Consider the following 6,000-nt stretch of genomic DNA (forward strand, 5'->3'; position numbering starts at 1 on the left):
GGAAGGATGTACTGGAAATGGAGCGAGTACAAAGAAGGGCAACAAAGCTAATAAAGGGTCTGGAGGATCTTAGTTATGAGGAAAGGTTGTGAGCACTGAACTTATTCTCTCTGGAGAAGAGACGCTTGAGAGGGGATATGATTTCAATTTACAAATACTGTACTGGTGACCCCACAATAGGGATAAAACTTTTTCGCAGAAGAGAGTTTAACAAGACTCGTGGCCACTCATTAAAATTAGAAGAAAAGAGGTTTAACCTTAAACTACGTAGAGGGTTCTTTACTGTAAGAGCGGCAAGGATGTGGAATTCCCTTCCACAGGCGGTGGTCTCAGCGGGGAGCATTGATAGCTTCAAGAAACTATTAGATAAGTACCTGAATGACCGCAACATACAGGGATATGTAATGTAATACTGACATATAATCACACACATAGGTTGGACTTGATGGACTTGTGTCTTTTTTTCAACCTCACCCACTATGTAACTATGACATCCCATGACATGACCTCCCATCCCATCACATGACCTCCCATCCCATCACATGACCTCCCATCCCATCACATGACATCCCTTTGCATGACCTCCCATCACATTACATGACCTCCCATCCCATTACATGACCTCCCATCCCATCACATGACCTCCCATCCCATCACATGACCTCCCATCCCATCACATGACCTCCCATCCCATCACATGACCTCCCATCCCATCACATGACCTCCCATTCCATCACATGACCTCCCATTCCCTCGCATCACATGACCTCGCATCCCATCACATGACATCACATGACCTTACATGACCTCGCATCACATGACCTCGCATCCCATCACATGACCTCGCATCCCATCCCATCACATGACCTCCCATCCCATCACATGACCTCCCATCCCATCACATGACCTCGCATCCCATCACATGACCTCCCATCCCATCACATGACATGATCTCACATTACAATCAACTATTTTGTTGGTATAAAGATTTTGCCTGAACGTTGTGTCCTAGCCAGGACCTGAGCCCAGGACTGCAGTGCTGTATTGCACACAGATAGGAGAGAGACACGATTCCTATGTGTGTGTCAATGAGCCTTACATAGATCTTCAGCCAATAGAATATCAGGAACCTGGGACCAGAGAGAGAAGAGAGAGAGAGGAGAGGGAAGGGAGAGTAGATGGATAGAAGGAAGGGAGAGGTGAAGGAAGGGAGAGGAGAGTAGAAGGATGGAAGAGAGAAGGGAGAGGAGAATATGGAAGGGAGGGAAAGGCTAGGGTAAGGAAGAGGAGAGGGGTGAAGGGAGGGAAGCAAGAGGAGCTAAATGAGAGGGAAGGAAGTTGAGGAAGAAGTGAAGGGATAGGAAGGGAGCTGAGAGAGGGGAGGAAGAGAGAAGAGCAAAGGAAAAGATAGAAAAAGAGGAAGGAGCAGAGAGAGGGGAGACGAGAAGGAAGAGGAGAGGAGCGAGGGCTCGAAGAGGGAGAGAGTGGGGAGAGGAAGGAGCAGAAAGAGAAGAGAGAAAGGGAAGGAAATGAGGGGAGAAAGCGAGAGTATGGAGAAGAGAGGGAATGAGCAGAGGGTCAGAGAGAGGAAAGGAGAGACAAGGTAGAGAGTGAAGAAGGTGCAGAAGAAGAAGAAAAGAAAGGAAAAGAGAGAAAAGGAGGGAGCGGAGAGGACCTGGCTGTAGCGCACATTGCACGGGGTGTCAGTCTAAAGCTGCCCATACACACTATATAATCTTATTGTACAATCACTATATACCTATAACCTGCATATAATAAATACATCCCACCCTGACCTTTTGGTCTGTTGTAATCCGCCTGTCTGCTGTGTATACAAACATTCAACACTCCCCTTCCTCCTTGGTGAATGGGCACAATGTTTGTAAACACTGGCAACATTCACAAGCTATAGAGCCATTCTGATTGGTTCTGTACCTAGTGTCTTTGATCTAAGCTGTCCAGCGACAAGTGTATGCTGCCGCTCCATCACAGCACTCTTCCGCCATCTTCTCCTCTCACGTCACCGGGGGGGGGGGTTGTCTCTTCCTGGTTCTTGCAGGGAAGTTGCTGACCTCCATATCCCAGGAGGCCTTGAGGCAAAAAAAGCCAGAAGTGCGGCACTGTGACACAACACCCCCCCCAAAATGTGAATCGCTTTTCAGGAAGCAGGAATAGCTGCCACGGTTGTGGAAGACCCCTTTACTTTGCCTCTGTCCCTCTGTTCTGGTTAACAATAAGGCTTTGTTAGCACAGATGTTAAAAATGTGTCCGGTTGTGTTTATACTGCGTTGTGATTGCCTAGTAACAATTACGGAAACGGAGCAGATGGAGGGGAACACACGGCATTATTCGCTTCGCATTGTGGCGAGCCTTAAATATCGCAGCCTGCAGAGTTCTCCGGGCATTAATGCTTTCCGGCCGCCTCCATTCACTTCTGTTGAAACGCGTTGCCAGTGATCTGTGAATGCCCCCATAGCGTTTACATCGCATTTAAAGCCCGGTTGCAAATCACCAGAATGGCTCGTTCCACGTTTTTAGTGTTGTAACAAAAAAATAAATCTCATGGGACGTTTGTGGAATGTCGCTTGATGCAACTTGACTGCCTGTGCAACGCATCCATTATTACTATAGGTCGGGTTCCCTGGGTGGGTGTTTTCATAGGACAACCCAGCAGACAAGGTAAGAGGGGAAAGAAAAAAGTTTAAAGGCAGGGGAGTGGAGTTCCTCTTCAAGGCGTAGTTTACACTTACTGTTAGGGAGCGGTAAAAATAGGTGGGTGAGCCGTGCTTTTACTTTTTTTTTTTTTTTTTTTTTTTTTTTTTTTTTTTTTTTTTACTTTTACCTTCTTCTAGTTGTCTTCATAGTCCAGACAAGCCTCTCTTTTTTTTTTTTTTTTTTTTTTTTTTATTATTTTGCCATCTTAGTAAAGGTATTCTCACAGCCACTCGACCCATCAAACCTGCAGCTCAAAAGACGAGAGAGAAGGGAAAGGAGAGGGAAGGAAGGGCGGGCGAGGAAGAGAGAGGAGAAGGGAGAGGGGAAGGAAAGCAGAGAAGGGAGAGGAGAGGGGAAAGGAGAGGAGAGGGGAAGGAAAGCAAAGAAGCAGGAAGGGAGAGGAAGGGAGAGGAGGGGAAGGGAAGGAAGGGGTAGGGGAAAGAGGGGAGAGGAGAGGAGAGGGGAAGGAGAGAGGAGAGGGAGGGAGTGGGGAAGGGAGAGCAGAATGAAGGAGAGGAGAGAAGGAATGGAGAGATGGAAGAGGAGAGAAGGAATGGAGAGATGGAAGAGGAGGGGGAAGGGAGAGATGGAAGAGGAGGGGGAAGGGAGAGATGGAAGAGGAGGGGGAAGGGAGAGATGGAAGAGGAGGGGGAAGGGAGAGGAGAAAGGAAGGGAGAGATGGAAGAGGAGGGGGAAGGGAGAGATGGAAGAGGAGGGGGAAGGGAGAGGAGAAAGGAAGGGAGAGATGGAAGAGGAGGGGGAAGGGAGAGATGGAAGAGGAGGGGGAAGGGAGAGATGGAAGAGGAGGGGGAAGGGAGAGATGGAAGAGGAGGGGGAAGGGAGAGATGGAAGAGGAGGGGGAAGGGAGAGGAGAAAGGAAGGGAGAGACGGAATAGGAGGGGGAAGGGAGAGGAGAAAGGAAAGAAGGGAGAGATGGAATAGGAGGGGGAAGGGAGAGGAGAAAGGAAAGAAGGGAGAGATGGAAGAGGAGGGGGGAGGGGGAAGGGAGAGGAGAAAGGAAGGAAGGGAGAGATGGAAGAGGAGGGGGAAGGGAGAGGAGAGATGGAAGAGGAGGAGGGGGAAGGAAGGGAGGGGAGAAGGAAGGGAGAGATAGAAGAGGAGGGGGGAGGGAGGGGAGAAGGAAGCGAGAGATAGAAGAGGAGGGGGAAGGAATGGAGGGGAGAAGGAAGTGAGGAGGGGGAAGGAAAGGAGAACATCACACTCGACTTGTCAAACCTGCAGCTCGAGTCTTCTCATCACAGTTGAATCTGAGACTTCCTTTGGTCGGTGATTAGCAGTGCTTGAAGCTGTTGTCTTGTGAGCCGCCTGTTGACTCTCAGAAACTTGTCCTCTCGTTCTGTTGTGTTTGCCAGACTTCCTCCTGTCAGTTTCACCTTCCAGAGGTCTGGTGGTTATTTTTCAATAATAACTAGAAAAATGGGGGTGTTCTAAAACTTTTGACCGGTAGCATACATCACATCGCTTTGCTGCAACCACACTTTAAATTTGGGGCTTTATTGGCATGAATGGTACATTAGTACCCTGGATGGGGGTGAGATGAGTGCAGTGATTTACCCCTCGGCCTCCATCCAGAAAACTCATAGATGGGGAAGGGGGGGTAGATCTGCACAGGTGTTGGTCGGGCTAAGGACTTTTTCTGGATGGCTACAGAGTGCATATACAAGTGTAGCGCTGTGGGTTAAAAAGCTTATAAAATAATGGAAATAAAGAAAAAACGTCTGTGTCAAACAACTATGGTTGCAAATTATGTTAACTTCACAGATAAATAAAATAGACAAAATAAAGTCTCTGATGTTTCTTCAGATGTTTTTTTTAAAAATTTGAAGAGAACTGATGTTAGTCCAAAGGTATGTATAGTTCCTTATTCACCACGTGGATAATACATGCAAAAGAGTGATGAACCCTCCACATAAGGACAAAATGAAGGCTTACCAGAAGGATTGAACTCATAAGAACATACGTTCAATGAGTCAATCAAGCTTGTAACCCCAACGGGTAATCAAAAGGAGGAACCTTGCGACTGGATGGTGGTAAAGCTTCAGTATATGTCCACACTTCTGACGGAACTCAAGATAAATGGCAAACCTTCCCACGGGTCATCTCAGATGGATAATCCATATAAGAATAAAGAAGGGGAGCCACATAGCATAATACCGTTTGGGAAAACAGATTTATTAAAATAAGTAAACAACTTACATTTCAGTAGTAAGAAAAGCGCTTCAAATTAAAATTATGGCAGGCAGTGGAGTCTCCCACTCCACTGTTTACTTATTTTAATAAATCTGTTTTCCCAAACGGTATTATGCTATGTGGCTCCCCTTCTTTATTCTTATATGGATTATCCATCTGAGATGACCCGTGGGAAGGTTTGCCATTTATCTTGAGTTCCGTCAGAAGTGTGGACATATACTGAAGCTTTACCACCATCCAGTCGCAAGGTTCCTCCTTTTGATTACCCGTTGGGGTTACAAGCTTGATTGACTCATTGAACGTATGTTCTTATGAGTTCAATCCTTCTGGTAAGCCTTCATTTTGTCCTTATGTGGAGGGTTCATCACTCTTTTGCATGTATTATCCACGTGGTGAATAAGGAACTATACATACCTTTGGACTAACATCAGTTCTCTTCAAATTTTAAAAAAAAACATCTGAAGAAACATCAGAGACTTTATTTTGTCTATTTTATTTATCTGTGAAGTTAACATAATTTGCAACTATAGTTGTTTGACACAGACGTTTTTTCTTTATTTCCATTATTTTATAAGCTTTTTAACCCACAGCGCTACACTTGTATATGCATTTGTAATTTGACAAAATCCTTATTTGTTGTGTGAGCTGCTTCCTTGTTGGGTAAGCGCAGGGTTACACTTTTATCTTTTCTGGCTACAGAGTGGCATGCTGAGGATGAAGCTGTGCTGGGATCCAGACTTTGCAGCTGCAGATCTCTGTAGGTGGCTTGTAGGTAAAACACACCATGAAGGGCCAGCGTTGACCATGGCTCTAGAACTGCTTCTCTCCCCATACAAGTCTATGGAGTTGCACTTGCCTACTTGAAGCAGGTCAGGTGGGGGTTAACTGGAGGATAGAAGAAGACCAGCTGCAGGTCAGGAGGGGTCTACTGGAGGACAGAAGGAGGCCATCTGTAGGTCAGGAGGGGTCTACTGGAGGACAGAAGGAGGCCATCTGTAGGTCAGGAGGGGTCTACTGGAGGACAGAAGGAGGCCATCTGCAGGTCAGAAGGAGATCAGCTGCAGATCAGGAGGG

Source organism: Aquarana catesbeiana, linkage group LG05, assembly GCF_042186555.1.
Source record: "Aquarana catesbeiana isolate 2022-GZ linkage group LG05, ASM4218655v1, whole genome shotgun sequence".
NCBI lineage: Eukaryota > Metazoa > Chordata > Amphibia > Anura > Ranidae > Aquarana > Aquarana catesbeiana.